This window comes from Phyllobates terribilis, unplaced genomic scaffold (genome assembly GCF_046119375.1).
Source record: "Phyllobates terribilis strain yellow unplaced genomic scaffold, ASM4611937v1 Scaffold_1274__1_contigs__length_337103, whole genome shotgun sequence".
Lineage (NCBI taxonomy): Eukaryota > Metazoa > Chordata > Amphibia > Anura > Dendrobatidae > Phyllobates > Phyllobates terribilis.
The window spans coordinates 305,920-322,982 of NW_027364034.1; the positions used below are offsets into that span (position 1 = coordinate 305,920).

The window sequence follows — 17,063 nt, forward strand, 5'->3', positions numbered from 1 at the left end:
AAACAAGGATGCCCACTTTCGCCTCTGCTCTTTATCTGCGCAATCGAGCCTCTACTGGCAATGTTGAGGAAAGATAAGATGGTGAAAGGTGTACCCATACCAGGTGGAAATGGACTAAGTACTAAGTCACTGGGGTACATGGATGACATCACGATCCTGTGCGACTCAGAACAATCGCTGAGAAGAGCAGTAAGAACTACTGATTTTTTCTGTTTAGCATCTGCCTTCAAACTGAACTTGGAGAAGAGCGAATGTCTTGGATTCGGTGATTGGTCAGATGCGCAGATTCCTCAACTTAAAATAAGAAGTGATAAGATCAAAATTTTAGGTGTTGTGTTTACAAAAAAGAATGATGGAGAAGAAAGTTGGCAGTTGGTGAAGGAGAAAATGCAAAAGAAGATAAGTTTATGGAAACTCAGAAAATTATCAATGGAAGGTAAAAACTTGATCATTAAGTCTTTGTTGTTGCCGATAATGTTGTTTTTAAGTATGGTGTACCCCCCGAATGAGAACACAGTAAAGTTTCTCCAGAGACAAATTTTTCTTTTTCTGTGGGGATCAAAAATGGAGAAGGTTCGAAGAGAGACAATGTACAAGCAGCATAAATATGGTGGAAAGAATATCCCAAATATCAAAAATTTTTTGTACCTAAAGTTCTTTAGTTTTTGCTTCAAAATGACCAATCTAAGAACTCATTGGTCTTTCTACTTAAGATATGCAGGTGGAGATATCTTTAGGAAAAGAAAGTGGATAACATTGCCCCAAAATTCTCCTGTCCTAATTACACCGCCAAAACAATATGTCTTACTAGAAAAAACAATTAGACTTTATAACTTACCTGAAGTAGATGTGGAGATGCTGTCAAATTCAAGAAGACTGGCTCTAGAGACAAAGAGAAAAGAAACGATGACAGCAGTGGCAAACTTTACTTACACTAAAAGTGGAAGAATTTGGAGAATGACTTATGCACCTTATCTAACAAATGAATATAAAGACTTGGCATGGGCAATAGTGCAAGAATGTGTTCCTGTTAGATTTTTTCAACACAGAAGGGGATTGTGCAATACTGCAAGATGCCCTAGAACAGGCTGTGTTAGAGAGGAAACAGTTTTACACACCTTTTGGAACTGTTTTTATGCCCAAAATGTCTGGAAAGAAGTTGGAAGTCTCTTAAAGTTTGTTACTGGTCTTAAGTTTTTAAATCACGAAGTAGTTTTATATGGAAATTTTACATGTCAATCAAAAGAAAAAGAAAGAGTCATTTGGATAATGATAAATGGAATAAAGAATGCGCTATGGAAAGTCCGAAACATATTGCTTTTTAAAAGAGATTTTATAAGTGAAAGTGAATGCATAAAATTAGCACTAAGTGAAATATATATTTATTACCTGTTAGATCTGAAGAGAATTGGGAAAAAAAGAGCCAAGAGTCTATGGAACTTTCATCTGTGGAACCTTGTAGCATGAACAGATTATAAGGCAAGAGAAATATTAGAAGAGAAATAACAACTGAAATATAAGAACAAAATGAAAAAGAAAAAAATCTGTTCTTATCAGTTTAATATCTGATACGTCCCCTATCTGGGGACCATATATTAAATGGATTTTTAGAACAGGGAGATGGAAAAAGAGCTTGCTCTGTCCACTCCACGCATTGACCTGGTATTGCAGTATCTCCAGGACCGGTGCACCCCTTCTTTAATGCAGTTTCTAAAATCAGAAAGAATTGAATTCAATGTTTTTTGTTCATTTTGCTTGTTTGTCGGATTTTGGGATGGACTCTTTGGCTTTGCTTTTCTTCTCCTCTTTGGATTTTTCATGTTCAAAGTTGCAGAAGCCAGATTACAAGCTCATTTTGGTTCAACTTCAGCAACTGTGCATTGCATTGCCATGTAATGTGATGCAATGCTATCTTTCTAGCTCTCCCTTTTTACTTCCTTTTGGATAAACAGACATATTAGGCAAGCATTTTGGAGCTTTCACCTAAATAACTACAGGTGGTGAGATAAGCTGCACAATATAATTGACCTTTCAGTATATTGTTGCACACACACCATCTATTTAGCAAATGCCCTTGTTATCAACAGCAGCCTTTTAAACTCACCTGAGCTAACAGGTATGTGCGCTGGTTACTCTGCTGCGCTTAAAATTTCTTTTTTGGTTTGCTACAATGCCTTTTCTGAAACGTTGTCTCCTTCTGCTGGAACACTGACTTCTTTCATTTAATGCCTGCAGACTATAAAAGAGAACCCAACCCAAAAAGTTTGGTTGATTAGTCTGTGGCATTCTGTTAAACTGTTGCTTATGGCGGTCTCTGTGAGCTTCTCAGCGACATTCAGCCAGCCAGGTATCCTGCCTGCAGTAGATGGAATGTGGCAATGGAACGCTGGCTGCGCGTGTCATAATAGGCTCTGAGCCTTTATATACCTGTGCACAGCAGCAGCCACCTTCAGTCTGCTGCTGGACAGCCAGCAGCAGCAGCAGCAGGAGAGGTATGTAATCAGGAGCCCTCCTGCTAAGGGTAGACAGCTGCTCGTTCCACCCCACCCCCCGCCTTAATTGGTTCTCCTCCCTTCCAACGGTGTTGAGGCGGGTGGGAACAGCAGGGGGTGAAGGTGCTGTGTTTAAAGAGGTGGAGTTATGCAGATCTAAAACGCGTGGATTGCAGCAGCAGCAAGCCGAAAAGTGCAGGCATGTAAGGGATCTAGAGGTTGACAACATGTCTTCTTAACGGGAGTCCAGGAGCTCATCTCCACAAATGGACTTTTCAGGATCCTTGGGTGGCTCCGTAGTTTGAAACCAATTCTGGTTATCGCTTCTCGGCCTTTTGGCTAAGATCAAGTGTAGTATCTTTTGAAAAGGCAGTTTTGTCCTTGGGCTGCCCTAGTAAATTGATGCATATTACACACTGGTTTGGTGCACTTGTTAGTACGCCAGGTGGCTCATAGAGTTATCTGATGGAAAACATGGCCCTCCAGGATCGAAGTCACTAGGCTGGGTAAGTGTGAGGGCTTTGGAGCAATGTGCCCCAGGAGTAGGCGCCCTGGTGGGAGTCCAAGCTTACTGGGACTGGGAACCCCAGAAAGACTTGGCTTCGTAGCACGCCGCACCTTTGCCAATCATACTTTCTGAGCAACCCCCCCTATTCCTGGCCTCCGGGCTAGGAAGGGGAATTTTTATAAACCCGGTCGGAGGTCCGGTCAGCTTTGGGCTGAGAAACCAACACAGGCTCCAGCTCCACTAGGGTGGCAGCCTAGATGGAAGCTGGGAGCACGAAAACGGCTCTTCTCCGGCTTCGGCTAGGGAGAGCATCGGAGATCCCTGACCCTCGCTGTGGCCTTCTGGCTCGGAGGGATGGGGATGGTTTATTGGGGACCCTCTCCTCCGGGAAGGGTCCACATGAATCCTCGCCTCGTGCGCTGTTTTGGTGTGACTTCGGTCACATTTTTCAGTGCCTTGGATGCAGCTTCAATCAAAAAATCTGTTCTTATCAGTTTAATATCTGATACGTCCCCTATCTGGGGACCATATATTAAATGGATTTTTAGAACAGGGAGATGGAAAAAGAGCTTGCTCTGTCCACTCCACGCATTGACCTGGTATTGCAGTATCTCCAGGACCGGTGCACCCCTTCTTTAATGCAGTTTCTAAAATCAGAAAGAATTGAATTCAATGTTTTTTGTTCATTTTGCTTGTTTGTCGGATTTTGGGATGGACTCTTTGGCTTTGCTTTTCTTCTCCTCATTGGATTTTTCATGTTCAAAGTTGCAGAAGCCAGATTACAAGCTCATTTTGGTTCAACTTCAGCAACTGTGCATTGCATTGCCATGTAATGTGATGCAATGCTATCTTTCTAGCTCTCCCTTTTTACTTCCTTTTGGATAAACAGACATATTAGGCAAGCATTTTGGAGCTTTCACCTAAATAACTACAGGTGGTGAGATAAGCTGCACAATATAATTGACCTTTCAGTATATTGTTGCACACACACCATCTATTTAGCAAATGCCCTTGTTATCAACAGCAGCCTTTTAAACTCACCTGAGCTAACAGGTATGTGCGCTGGTTACTCTGCTGCGCTTAAAATTTCTTTTTTGGTTTGCTACAATGCCTTTTCTGAAACGTTGTCTCCTTCTGCTGGAACACTGACTTCTTTCATTTAATGCCTGCAGACTATAAAAGAGAACCCAACCCAAAAAGTTTGGTTGATTAGTCTGTGGCATTCTGTTAAACTGTTGCTTATGGCGGTCTCTGTGAGCTTCTCAGCGACATTCAGCCAGCCAGGTATCCTGCCTGCAGTAGATGGAATGTGGCAATGGAACGCTGGCTGCGCGTGTCATAATAGGCTCTGAGCCTTTATATACCTGTGCACAGCAGCAGCCACCTTCAGTCTGCTGCTGGACAGCCAGCAGCAGCAGCAGCAGGAGAGGTATGTAATCAGGAGCCCTCCTGCTAAGGGTAGACAGCTGCTCGTTCCACCCCACCCCCCGCCTTAATTGGTTCTCCTCCCTTCCAACGGTGTTGAGGCGGGTGGGAACAGCAGGGGGTGAAGGTGCTGTGTTTAAAGAGGTGGAGTTATGCAGATCTAAAACGCGTGGATTGCAGCAGCAGCAAGCCGAAAAGTGCAGGCATGTAAGGGATCTAGAGGTTGACAACATGTCTTCTTAACGGGAGTCCAGGAGCTCATCTCCACAAATGGACTTTTCAGGATCCTTGGGTGGCTCCGTAGTTTGAAACCAATTCTGGTTATCGCTTCTCGGCCTTTTGGCTAAGATCAAGTGTAGTATCTGTTCTTATCAGTTTAATATCTGATACGTCCCCTATCTGGGGACCATATATTAAATGGATTTTTAGAACAGGGAGATGGAAAAAGAGCTTGCTCTGTCCACTCCACGCATTGACCTGGTATTGCAGTATCTCCAGGACTGGTGCACCCCTTCTTTAATGCAGTTTCTCAAATCAGAAAGAATTGAATTCAATGTTTTTTGTTCATTTTGCTTGTTTGTCGGATTTTGGGATGGACTCTTTGGCTTTGCTTTTCTTCTCCTCATTGGATTTTTCATGTTCAAAGTTGCAGAAGCCAGATTACAAGCTCATTTTGGTTCAACTTCAGCAACTGTGCATTGCATTGCCATGTAATGTGATGCAATGCTATCTTTCTAGCTCTCCCTTTTTACTTCCTTTTGGATAAACAGACATATTAGGCAAGCATTTTGGAGCTTTCACCTAAATAACTACAGGTGGTGAGATAAGCTGCACAATATAATTGACCTTTCAGTATATTGTTGCACACACACCATCTATTTAGCAAATGCCCTTGTTATCAACAGCAGCCTTTTAAACTCACCTGAGCTAACAGGTATGTGCGCTGGTTACTCTGCTGCGCTTAAAATTTCTTTTTTGGTTTGCTACAATGCCTTTTCTGAAACGTTGTCTCCTTCTGCTGGAACACTGACTTCTTTCATTTAATGCCTGCAGACTATAAAAGAGAACCCAACCCAAAAAGTTTGGTTGATTAGTCTGTGGCATTCTGTTAAACTGTTGCTTATGGCGGTCTCTGTGAGCTTCTCAGCGACATTCAGCCAGCCAGGTATCCTGCCTGCAGTAGATGGAATGTGGCAATGGAACGCTGGCTGCGCGTGTCATAATAGGCTCTGAGCCTTTATATACCTGTGCACAGCAGCAGCCACCTTCAGTCTGCTGCTGGACAGCCAGCAGCAGCAGCAGCAGGAGAGGTATGTAATCAGGAGCCCTCCTGCTAAGGGTAGACAGCTGCTCGTTCCACCCCACCCCCCGCCTTAATTGGTTCTCCTCCCTTCCAACGGTGTTGAGGCGGGTGGGAACAGCAGGGGGTGAAGGTGCTGTGTTTAAAGAGGTGGAGTTATGCAGATCTAAAACGCGTGGATTGCAGCAGCAGCAAGCCGAAAAGTGCAGGCATGTAAGGGATCTAGAGGTTGACAACATGTCTTCTTAACGGGAGTCCAGGAGCTCATCTCCACAAATGGACTTTTCAGGATCCTTGGGTGGCTCCGTAGTTTGAAACCAATTCTGGTTATCGCTTCTCGGCCTTTTGGCTAAGATCAAGTGTAGTATCTGTTCTTATCAGTTTAATATCTGATACGTCCCCTATCTGGGGACCATATATTAAATGGATTTTTAGAACAGGGAGATGGAAAAAGAGCTTGCTCTGTCCACTCCACGCATTGACCTGGTATTGCAGTATCTCCAGGACTGGTGCACCCCTTCTTTAATGCAGTTTCTCAAATCAGAAAGAATTGAATTCAATGTTTTTTGTTCATTTTGCTTGTTTGTCGGATTTTGGGATGGACTCTTTGGCTTTGCTTTTCTTCTCCTCATTGGATTTTTCATGTTCAAAGTTGCAGAAGCCAGATTACAAGCTCATTTTGGTTCAACTTCAGCAACTGTGCATTGCATTGCCATGTAATGTGATGCAATGCTATCTTTCTAGCTCTCCCTTTTTACTTCCTTTTGGATAAACAGACATATTAGGCAAGCATTTTGGAGCTTTCACCTAAATAACTACAGGTGGTGAGATAAGCTGCACAATATAATTGACCTTTCAGTATATTGTTGCACACACACCATCTATTTAGCAAATGCCCTTGTTATCAACAGCAGCCTTTTAAACTCACCTGAGCTAACAGGTATGTGCGCTGGTTACTCTGCTGCGCTTAAAATTTCTTTTTTGGTTTGCTACAATGCCTTTTCTGAAACGTTGTCTCCTTCTGCTGGAACACTGACTTCTTTCATTTAATGCCTGCAGACTATAAAAGAGAACCCAACCCAAAAAGTTTGGTTGATTAGTCTGTGGCATTCTGTTAAACTGTTGCTTATGGCGGTCTCTGTGAGCTTCTCAGCGACATTCAGCCAGCCAGGTATCCTGCCTGCAGTAGATGGAATGTGGCAATGGAACGCTGGCTGCGCGTGTCATAATAGGCTCTGAGCCTTTATATACCTGTGCACAGCAGCAGCCACCTTCAGTCTGCTGCTGGACAGCCAGCAGCAGCAGCAGCAGGAGAGGTATGTAATCAGGAGCCCTCCTGCTAAGGGTAGACAGCTGCTCGTTCCACCCCACCCCCCGCCTTAATTGGTTCTCCTCCCTTCCAACGGTGTTGAGGCGGGTGGGAACAGCAGGGGGTGAAGGTGCTGTGTTTAAAGAGGTGGAGTTATGCAGATCTAAAACGCGTGGATTGCAGCAGCAGCAAGCCGAAAAGTGCAGGCATGTAAGGGATCTAGAGGTTGACAACATGTCTTCTTAACGGGAGTCCAGGAGCTCATCTCCACAAATGGACTTTTCAGGATCCTTGGGTGGCTCCGTAGTTTGAAACCAATTCTGGTTATCGCTTCTCGGCCTTTTGGCTAAGATCAAGTGTAGTATCTGTTCTTATCAGTTTAATATCTGATACGTCCCCTATCTGGGGACCATATATTAAATGGATTTTTAGAACAGGGAGATGGAAAAAGAGCTTGCTCTGTCCACTCCACGCATTGACCTGGTATTGCAGTATCTCCAGGACCGGTGCACCCCTTCTTTAATGCAGTTTCTAAAATCAGAAAGAATTGAATTCAATGTTTTTTGTTCATTTTGCTTGTTTGTCGGATTTTGGGATGGACTCTTTGGCTTTGCTTTTCTTCTCCTCATTGGATTATTCATGTTCAAAGTTGCAGAAGCCAGATTACAAGCTCATTTTGGTTCAACTTCAGCAACTGTGCATTGCATTGCCATGTAATGTGATGCAATGCTATCTTTCTAGCTCTCCCTTTTTACTTCCTTTTGGATAAACAGACATATTAGGCAAGCATTTTGGAGCTTTCACCTAAATAACTACAGGTGGTGAGATAAGCTGCACAATATAATTGACCTTTCAGTATATTGTTGCACACACACCATCTATTTAGCAAATGCCCTTGTTATCAACAGCAGCCTTTTAAACTCACCTGAGCTAACAGGTATGTGCGCTGGTTACTCTGCTGCGCTTAAAATTTCTTTTTTGGTTTGCTACAATGCCTTTTCTGAAACGTTGTCTCCTTCTGCTGGAACACTGACTTCTTTCATTTAATGCCTGCAGACTATAAAAGAGAACCCAACCCAAAAAGTTTGGTTGATTAGTCTGTGGCATTCTGTTAAACTGTTGCTTATGGCGGTCTCTGTGAGCTTCTCAGCGACATTCAGCCAGCCAGGTATCCTGCCTGCAGTAGATGGAATGTGGCAATGGAACGCTGGCTGCGCGTGTCATAATAGGCTCTGAGCCTTTATATACCTGTGCACAGCAGCAGCCACCTTCAGTCTGCTGCTGGACAGCCAGCAGCAGCAGCAGCAGGAGAGGTATGTAATCAGGAGCCCTCCTGCTAAGGGTAGACAGCTGCTCGTTCCACCCCACCCCCCGCCTTAATTGGTTCTCCTCCCTTCCAACGGTGTTGAGGCGGGTGGGAACAGCAGGGGGTGAAGGTGCTGTGTTTAAAGAGGTGGAGTTATGCAGATCTAAAACGCGTGGATTGCAGCAGCAGCAAGCCGAAAAGTGCAGGCATGTAAGGGATCTAGAGGTTGACAACATGTCTTCTTAACGGGAGTCCAGGAGCTCATCTCCACAAATGGACTTTTCAGGATCCTTGGGTGGCTCCGTAGTTTGAAACCAATTCTGGTTATCGCTTCTCGGCCTTTTGGCTAAGATCAAGTGTAGTATCTGTTCTTATCAGTTTAATATCTGATACGTCCCCTATCTGGGGACCATATATTAAATGGATTTTTAGAACAGGGAGATGGAAAAAGAGCTTGCTCTGTCCACTCCACGCATTGACCTGGTATTGCAGTATCTCCAGGACCGGTGCACCCCTTCTTTAATGCAGTTTCTAAAATCAGAAAGAATTGAATTCAATGTTTTTTGTTCATTTTGCTTGTTTGTCGGATTTTGGGATGGACTCTTTGGCTTTGCTTTTCTTCTCCTCATTGGATTTTTCATGTTCAAAGTTGCAGAAGCCAGATTACAAGCTCATTTTGGTTCAACTTCAGCAACTGTGCATTGCATTGCCATGTAATGTGATGCAATGCTATCTTTCTAGCTCTCCCTTTTTACTTCCTTTTGGATAAACAGACATATTAGGCAAGCATTTTGGAGCTTTCACCTAAATAACTACAGGTGGTGAGATAAGCTGCACAATATAATTGACCTTTCAGTATATTGTTGCACACACACCATCTATTTAGCAAATGCCCTTGTTATCAACAGCAGCCTTTTAAACTCACCTGAGCTAACAGGTATGTGCGCTGGTTACTCTGCTGCGCTTAAAATTTATTTTTTGGTTTGCTACAATGCCTTTTCTGAAACGTTGTCTCCTTCTGCTGGAACACTGACTTCTTTCATTTAATGCCTGCAGACTATAAAAGAGAACCCAACCCAAAAAGTTTGGTTGATTAGTCTGTGGCATTCTGTTAAACTGTTGCTTATGGCGGTCTCTGTGAGCTTCTCAGCGACATTCAGCCAGCCAGGTATCCTGCCTGCAGTAGATGGAATGTGGCAATGGAACGCTGGCTGCGCGTGTCATAATAGGCTCTGAGCCTTTATATACCTGTGCACAGCAGCAGCCACCTTCAGTCTGCTGCTGGACAGCCAGCAGCAGCAGCAGCAGGAGAGGTATGTAATCAGGAGCCCTCCTGCTAAGGGTAGACAGCTGCTCGTTCCACCCCACCCCCCGCCTTAATTGGTTCTCCTCCCTTCCAACGGTGTTGAGGCGGGTGGGAACAGCAGGGGGTGAAGGTGCTGTGTTTAAAGAGGTGGAGTTTTGCAGATCTAAAACGCGTGGATTGCAGCAGCAGCAAGCCGAAAAGTGCAGGCATGTAAGGGATCTAGAGGTTGACAACATGTCTTCTTAACGGGAGTCCAGGAGCTCATCTCCACAAATGGACTTTTCAGGATCCTTGGGTGGCTCCGTAGTTTGAAACCAATTCTGGTTATCGCTTCTCGGCCTTTTGGCTAAGATCAAGTGTAGTATCTGTTCTTATCAGTTTAATATCTGATACGTCCCCTATCTGGGGACCATATATTAAATGGATTTTTAGAACAGGGAGATGGAAAAAGAGCTTGCTCTGTCCACTCCACGCATTGACCTGGTATTCCAGTATCTCCAGGACCGGTGCACCCCTTCTTTAATGCAGTTTCTAAAATCAGAAAGAATTGAATTCAATGTTTTTTGTTCATTTTGCTTGTTTGTCGGATTTTGGAATGGACTCTTTGGCTTTGCTTTTCTTCTCCTCATTGGATTTTTCATGTTCAAAGTTGCAGAAGCCAGATTACAAGCTCATTTTGGTTCAACTTCAGCAACTGTGCATTGCATTGCCATGTAATGTGATGCAATGCTATCTTTCTAGCTCTCCCTTTTTACTTCCTTTTGGATAAACAGACATATTAGGCAAGCATTTTGGAGCTTTCACCTAAATAACTACAGGTGGTGAGATAAGCTGCACAATATAATTGACCTTTCAGTATATTGTTGCACACACACCATCTATTTAGCAAATGCCCTTGTTATCAACAGCAGCCTTTTAAACTCACCTGAGCTAACAGGTATGTGCGCTGGTTACTCTGCTGCGCTTAAAATTTCTTTTTTGGTTTGCTACAATGCCTTTTCTGAAACTTTGTCTCCTTCTGCTGGAACACTGACTTCTTTCATTTAATGCCTGCAGACTATAAAAGAGAACCCAACCCAAAAAGTTTGGTTGATTAGTCTGTGGCATTCTGTTAAACTGTTGCTTATGGCGGTCTCTGTGAGCTTCTCAGCGACATTCAGCCAGCCAGGTATCCTGCCTGCAGTAGATGGAATGTGGCAATGGAACGCTGGCTGCGCGTGTCATAATAGGCTCTGAGCCTTTATATACCTGTGCACAGCAGCAGCCACCTTCAGTCTGCTGCTGGACAGCCAGCAGCAGCAGCAGCAGGAGAGGTATGTAATCAGGAGCCCTCCTGCTAAGGGTAGACAGCTGCTCGTTCCACCCCACCCCCCGCCTTAATTGGTTCTCCTCCCTTCCAACGGTGTTGAGGCGGGTGGGAACAGCAGGGGGTGAAGGTGCTGTGTTTAAAGAGGTGGAGTTATGCAGATCTAAAACGCGTGGATTGCAGCAGCAGCAAGCCGAAAAGTGCAGGCATGTAAGGGATCTAGAGGTTGACAACATGTCTTCTTAACGGGAGTCCAGGAGCTCATCTCCACAAATGGACTTTTCAGGATCCTTGGGTGGCTCCGTAGTTTGAAACCAATTCTGGTTATCGCTTCTCGGCCTTTTGGCTAAGATCAAGTGTAGTATCTGTTCTTATCAGTTTAATATCTGATACGTCCCCTATCTGGGGACCATATATTAAATGGATTTTTAGAACAGGGAGATGGAAAAAGAGCTTGCTCTGTCCACTCCACGCATTGACCTGGTATTGCAGTATCTCCAGGACCGGTGCACCCCTTCTTTAATGCAGTTTCTAAAATCAGAAAGAATTGAATTCAATGTTTTTTGTTCATTTTGCTTGTTTGTCGGATTTTGGGATGGACTCTTTGGCTTTGCTTTTCTTCTCCTCATTGGATTTTTCATGTTCAAAGTTGCAGAAGCCAGATTACAAGCTCATTTTGGTTCAACTTCAGCAACTGTGCATTGCATTGCCATGTAATGTGATGCAATGCTATCTTTCTAGCTCTCCCTTTTTACTTCCTTTTGGATAAACAGACATATTAGGCAAGCATTTTGGAGCTTTCACCTAAATAACTACAGGTGGTGAGATAAGCTGCACAATATAATTGACCTTTCAGTATATTGTTGCACACACACCATCTATTTAGCAAATGCCCTTGTTATCAACAGCAGCCTTTTAAACTCACCTGAGCTAACAGGTATGTGCGCTGGTTACTCTGCTGCGCTTAAAATTTCTTTTTTGGTTTGCTACAATGCCTTTTCTGAAACGTTGTCTCCTTCTGCTGGAACACTGACTTCTTTCATTTAATGCCTGCGGACTATAAAAGAGAACCCAACCCAAAAAGTTTGGTTGATTAGTCTGTGGCATTCTGTTAAACTGTTGCTTATGGCGGTCTCTGTGAGCTTCTCAGCGACATTCAGCCAGCCAGGTATCCTGCCTGCAGTAGATGGAATGTGGCAATGGAACGCTGGCTGCGCGTGTCATAATAGGCTCTGAGCCTTTATATACCTGTGCACAGCAGCAGCCACCTTCAGTCTGCTGCTGGACAGCCAGCAGCAGCAGCAGCAGGAGAGGTATGTAATCAGGAGCCCTCCTGCTAAGGGTAGACAGCTGCTCGTTCCACCCCACCCCCCGCCTTAATTGGTTCTCCTCCCTTCCAACGGTGTTGAGGCGGGTGGGAACAGCAGGGGGTGAAGGTGCTGTGTTTAAAGAGGTGGAGTTATGCAGATCTAAAACGCGTGGATTGCAGCAGCAGCAAGCCGAAAAGTGCAGGCATGTAAGGGATCTAGAGGTTGACAACATGTCTTCTTAACGGGAGTCCAGGAGCTCATCTCCACAAATGGACTTTTCAGGATCCTTGGGTGGCTCCGTAGTTTGAAACCAATTCTGGTTATCGCTTCTCGGCCTTTTGGCTAAGATCAAGTGTAGTATCTGTTCTTATCAGTTTAATATCTGATACGTCCCCTATCTGGGGACCATATATTAAATGGATTTTTAGAACAGGGAGATGGAAAAAGAGCTTGCTCTGTCCACTCCACGCATTGACCTGGTATTGCAGTATCTCCAGGACCGGTGCACCCCTTCTTTAATGCAGTTTCTAAAATCAGAAAGAATTGAATTCAATGTTTTTTGTTCATTTTGCTTGTTTGTCGGATTTTGGGATGGACTCTTTGGCTTTGCTTTTCTTCTCCTCATTGGATTTTTCATGTTCAAAGTTGCAGAAGCCAGATTACAAGCTCATTTTGGTTCAACTTCAGCAACTGTGCATTGCATTGCCATGTAATGTGATGCAATGCTATCTTTCTAGCTCTCCCTTTTTACTTCCTTTTGGATAAACAGACATATTAGGCAAGCATTTTGGAGCTTTCACCTAAATAACTACAGGTGGTGAGATAAGCTGCACAATATAATTGACCTTTCAGTATATTGTTGCACACACACCATCTATTTAGCAAATGCCCTTGTTATCAACAGCAGCCTTTTAAACTCACCTGAGCTAACAGGTATGTGCGCTGGTTACTCTGCTGCGCTTAAAATTTCTTTTTTGGTTTGCTACAATGCCTTTTCTGAAACGTTGTCTCCTTCTGCTGGAACACTGACTTCTTTCATTTAATGCCTGCAGACTATAAAAGAGAACCCAACCCAAAAAGTTTGGTTGATTAGTCTGTGGCATTCTGTTAAACTGTTGCTTATGGCGGTCTCTGTGAGCTTCTCAGCGACATTCAGCCAGCCAGGTATCCTGCCTGCAGTAGATGGAATGTGGCAATGGAACGCTGGCTGCGCGTGTCATAATAGGCTCTGAGCCTTTATATACCTGTGCACAGCAGCAGCCACCTTCAGTCTGCTGCTGGACAGCCAGCAGCAGCAGCAGCAGGAGAGGTATGTAATCAGGAGCCCTCCTGCTAAGGGTAGACAGCTGCTCGTTCCACCCCACCCCCCGCCTTAATTGGTTCTCCTCCCTTCCAATGGTGTTGAGGCGGGTGGGAACAGCAGGGGGTGAAGGTGCTGTGTTTAAAGAGGTGGAGTTATGCAGATCTAAAACGCGTGGATTGCAGCAGCAGCAAGCCGAAAAGTGCAGGCATGTAAGGGATCTAGAGGTTGACAACATGTCTTCTTAACGGGAGTCCAGGAGCTCATCTCCACAAATGGACTTTTCAGGATCCTTGGGTGGCTCCGTAGTTTGAAACCAATTCTGGTTATCGCTTCTCGGCCTTTTGGCTAAGATCAAGTGTAGTATCTGTTCTTATCAGTTTAATATCTGATACGTCCCCTATCTGGGGACCATATATTAAATGGATTTTTAGAACAGGGAGATGGAAAAAGAGCTTGCTCTGTCCACTCCACGCATTGACCTGGTATTGCAGTATCTCCAGGACCGGTGCACCCCTTCTTTAATGCAGTTTCTAAAATCAGAAAGAATTGAATTCAATGTTTTTTGTTCATTTTGCTTGTTTGTCGGATTTTGGGATGGACTCTTTGGCTTTGCTTTTCTTCTCCTCATTGGATTTTTCATGTTCAAAGTTGCAGAAGCCAGATTACAAGCTCATTTTGGTTCAACTTCAGCAACTGTGCATTGCATTGCCATGTAATGTGATGCAATGCTATCTTTCTAGCTCTCCCTTTTTACTTCCTTTTGGATAAACAGACATATTAGGCAAGCATTTTGGAGCTTTCACCTAAATAACTACAGGTGGTGAGATAAGCTGCACAATATAATTGACCTTTCAGTATATTGTTGCACACACACCATCTATTTAGCAAATGCCCTTGTTATCAACAGCAGCCTTTTAAACTCACCTGAGCTAACAGGTATGTGCGCTGGTTACTCTGCTGCGCTTAAAATTTCTTTTTTGGTTTGCTACAATGCCTTTTCTGAAACGTTGTCTCCTTCTGCTGGAACACTGACTTCTTTCATTTAATGCCTGCAGACTATAAAAGAGAACCCAACCCAAAAAGTTTGGTTGATTAGTCTGTGGCATTCTGTTAAACTGTTGCTTATGGCGGTCTCTGTGAGCTTCTCAGCGACATTCAGCCAGCCAGGTATCCTGCCTGCAGTAGATGGAATGTGGCAATGGAACGCTGGCTGCGCGTGTCATAATAGGCTCTGAGCCTTTATATACCTGTGCACAGCAGCAGCCACCTTCAGTCTGCTGCTGGACAGCCAGCAGCAGCAGCAGCAGGAGAGGTATGTAATCAGGAGCCCTCCTGCTAAGGGTAGACAGCTGCTCGTTCCACCCCACCCCCCGCCTTAATTGGTTCTCCTCCCTTCCAACGGTGTTGAGGCGGGTGGGAACAGCAGGGGGTGAAGGTGCTGTGTTTAAAGAGGTGGAGTTATGCAGATCTAAAACGCGTGGATTGCAGCAGCAGCAAGCCGAAAAGTGCAGGCATGTAAGGGATCTAGAGGTTGACAACATGTCTTCTTAACGGGAGTCCAGGAGCTCATCTCCACAAATGGACTTTTCAGGATCCTTGGGTGGCTCCGTAGTTTGAAACCAATTCTGGTTATCGCTTCTCGGCCTTTTGGCTAAGATCAAGTGTAGTATCTGTTCTTATCAGTTTAATATCTGATACGTCCCCTATCTGGGGACCATATATTAAATGGATTTTTAGAACAGGGAGATGGAAAAAGAGCTTGCTCTGTCCACTCCACGCATTGACCTGGTATTGCAGTATCTCCAGGACCGGTGCACCCCTTCTTTAATGCAGTTTCTAAAATCAGAAAGAATTGAATTCAATGTTTTTTGTTCATTTTGCTTGTTTGTCGGATTTTGGGATGGACTCTTTGGCTTTGCTTTTCTTCTCCTCATTGGATTTTTCATGTTCAAAGTTGCAGAAGCCAGATTACAAGCTCATTTTGGTTCAACTTCAGCAACTGTGCATTGCATTGCCATGTAATGTGATGCAATGCTATCTTTCTAGCTCTCCCTTTTTACTTCCTTTTGGATAAACAGACATATTAGGCAAGCATTTTGGAGCTTTCACCTAAATAACTACAGGTGGTGAGATAAGCTGCACAATATAATTGACCTTTCAGTATATTGTTGCACACACACCATCTATTTAGCAAATGCCCTTGTTATCAACAGCAGCCTTTTAAACTCACCTGAGCTAACAGGTATGTGCGCTGGTTACTCTGCTGCGCTTAAAATTTCTTTTTTGGTTTGCTACAATGCCTTTTCTGAAACGTTGTCTCCTTCTGCTGGAACACTGACTTCTTTCATTTAATGCCTGCAGACTATAAAAGAGAACCCAACCCAAAAAGTTTGGTTGATTAGTCTGTGGCATTCTGTTAAACTGTTGCTTATGGCGGTCTCTGTGAGCTTCTCAGCGACATTCAGCCAGCCAGGTATCCTGCCTGCAGTAGATGGAATGTGGCAATGGAACGCTGGCTGCGCGTGTCATAATAGGCTCTGAGCCTTTATATACCTGTGCACAGCAGCAGCCACCTTCAGTCTGCTGCTGGACAGCCAGCAGCAGCAGCAGCAGGAGAGGTATGTAATCAGGAGCCCTCCTGCTAAGGGTAGACAGCTGCTCGTTCCACCCCACCCCCCGCCTTAATTGGTTCTCCTCCCTTCCAACGGTGTTGAGGCGGGTGGGAACAGCAGGGGGTGAAGGTGCTGTGTTTAAAGAGGTGGAGTTATGCAGATCTAAAACGCGTGGATTGCAGCAGCAGCAAGCCGAAAAGTGCAGGCATGTAAGGGATCTAGAGGTTGACAACATGTCTTCTTAACGGGAGTCCAGGAGCTCATCTCCACAAATGGACTTTTCAGGATCCTTGGGTGGCTCCGTAGTTTGAAACCAATTCTGGTTATCGCTTCTCGGCCTTTTGGCTAAGATCAAGTGTAGTATCTGTTCTTATCAGTTTAATATCTGATACGTCCCCTATCTGGGGACCATATATTAAATGGATTTTTAGAACAGGGAGATGGAAAAAGAGCTTGCTCTGTCCACTCCACGCATTGACCTGGTATTGCAGTATCTCCAGGACCGGTGCACCCCTTCTTTAATGCAGTTTCTAAAATCAGAAAGAATTGAATTCAATGTTTTTTGTTCATTTTGCTTGTTTGTCGGATTTTGGGATGGACTCTTTGGCTTTGCTTTTCTTCTCCTCATTGGATTTTTCATGTTCAAAGTTGCAGAAGCCAGATTACAAGCTCATTTTGGTTCAACTTCAGCAACTGTGCATTGCATTGCCATGTAATGTGATGCAATGCTATCTTTCTAGCTCTCCCTTTTTTACTTCCTTTTGGATAAACAGACATATTAGGCAAGCATTTTGGAGCTTTCACCTAAATAACTACAGGTGGTGAGATAAGCTGCACAATATAATTGACCTTTCAGTATATTGTTGCACACACACCATCTATTTAG

General features: G+C 44.2%; 12 non-coding genes and 1 pseudogene across 12 annotated transcripts; all 13 read left to right on the forward strand.

Annotated features, from left to right (window-relative positions):
• Positions 1–1,514: 1,514 nt before the first annotated feature.
• LOC141244013 (U2 spliceosomal RNA) lies at positions 1,515–1,696 on the forward strand. Its single transcript, XR_012308019.1, has one exon. It is a non-coding gene; the product is annotated as a U2 spliceosomal RNA (small nuclear RNA).
• A 1,115-nt stretch (positions 1,697–2,811) lies between these two features.
• On the forward strand, positions 2,812–2,927 carry LOC141244026 (U2 spliceosomal RNA; annotated as a pseudogene).
• Positions 2,928–3,451: 524 nt separating this feature from the next.
• LOC141244002 (U2 spliceosomal RNA) lies at positions 3,452–3,633 on the forward strand. The gene has a single exon (XR_012308009.1). It is a non-coding gene; the product is annotated as a U2 spliceosomal RNA (small nuclear RNA).
• Positions 3,634–4,748: 1,115 nt separating this feature from the next.
• LOC141243960 (U2 spliceosomal RNA) lies at positions 4,749–4,939 on the forward strand. The gene has a single exon (XR_012307971.1). It is a non-coding gene; the product is annotated as a U2 spliceosomal RNA (small nuclear RNA).
• A 1,115-nt stretch (positions 4,940–6,054) lies between these two features.
• Positions 6,055–6,245, forward strand: LOC141243962 (U2 spliceosomal RNA). Its single transcript, XR_012307973.1, has one exon. It is a non-coding gene; the product is annotated as a U2 spliceosomal RNA (small nuclear RNA).
• A 1,115-nt stretch (positions 6,246–7,360) lies between these two features.
• LOC141243938 (U2 spliceosomal RNA) lies at positions 7,361–7,551 on the forward strand. The gene has a single exon (XR_012307950.1). It is a non-coding gene; the product is annotated as a U2 spliceosomal RNA (small nuclear RNA).
• Positions 7,552–8,666: 1,115 nt separating this feature from the next.
• Positions 8,667–8,857, forward strand: LOC141243939 (U2 spliceosomal RNA). Its single transcript, XR_012307951.1, has one exon. It is a non-coding gene; the product is annotated as a U2 spliceosomal RNA (small nuclear RNA).
• A 1,115-nt stretch (positions 8,858–9,972) lies between these two features.
• On the forward strand, positions 9,973–10,163 carry LOC141243965 (U2 spliceosomal RNA). The gene has a single exon (XR_012307976.1). It is a non-coding gene; the product is annotated as a U2 spliceosomal RNA (small nuclear RNA).
• A 1,115-nt stretch (positions 10,164–11,278) lies between these two features.
• LOC141243940 (U2 spliceosomal RNA) lies at positions 11,279–11,469 on the forward strand. Its single transcript, XR_012307952.1, has one exon. It is a non-coding gene; the product is annotated as a U2 spliceosomal RNA (small nuclear RNA).
• Positions 11,470–12,584: 1,115 nt separating this feature from the next.
• On the forward strand, positions 12,585–12,775 carry LOC141243941 (U2 spliceosomal RNA). Its single transcript, XR_012307953.1, has one exon. It is a non-coding gene; the product is annotated as a U2 spliceosomal RNA (small nuclear RNA).
• Positions 12,776–13,890: 1,115 nt separating this feature from the next.
• Positions 13,891–14,081, forward strand: LOC141243942 (U2 spliceosomal RNA). The gene has a single exon (XR_012307954.1). It is a non-coding gene; the product is annotated as a U2 spliceosomal RNA (small nuclear RNA).
• Positions 14,082–15,196: 1,115 nt separating this feature from the next.
• On the forward strand, positions 15,197–15,387 carry LOC141243944 (U2 spliceosomal RNA). Its single transcript, XR_012307956.1, has one exon. It is a non-coding gene; the product is annotated as a U2 spliceosomal RNA (small nuclear RNA).
• A 1,115-nt stretch (positions 15,388–16,502) lies between these two features.
• Positions 16,503–16,693, forward strand: LOC141243945 (U2 spliceosomal RNA). The gene has a single exon (XR_012307957.1). It is a non-coding gene; the product is annotated as a U2 spliceosomal RNA (small nuclear RNA).
• Positions 16,694–17,063: the final 370 nt, after the last annotated feature.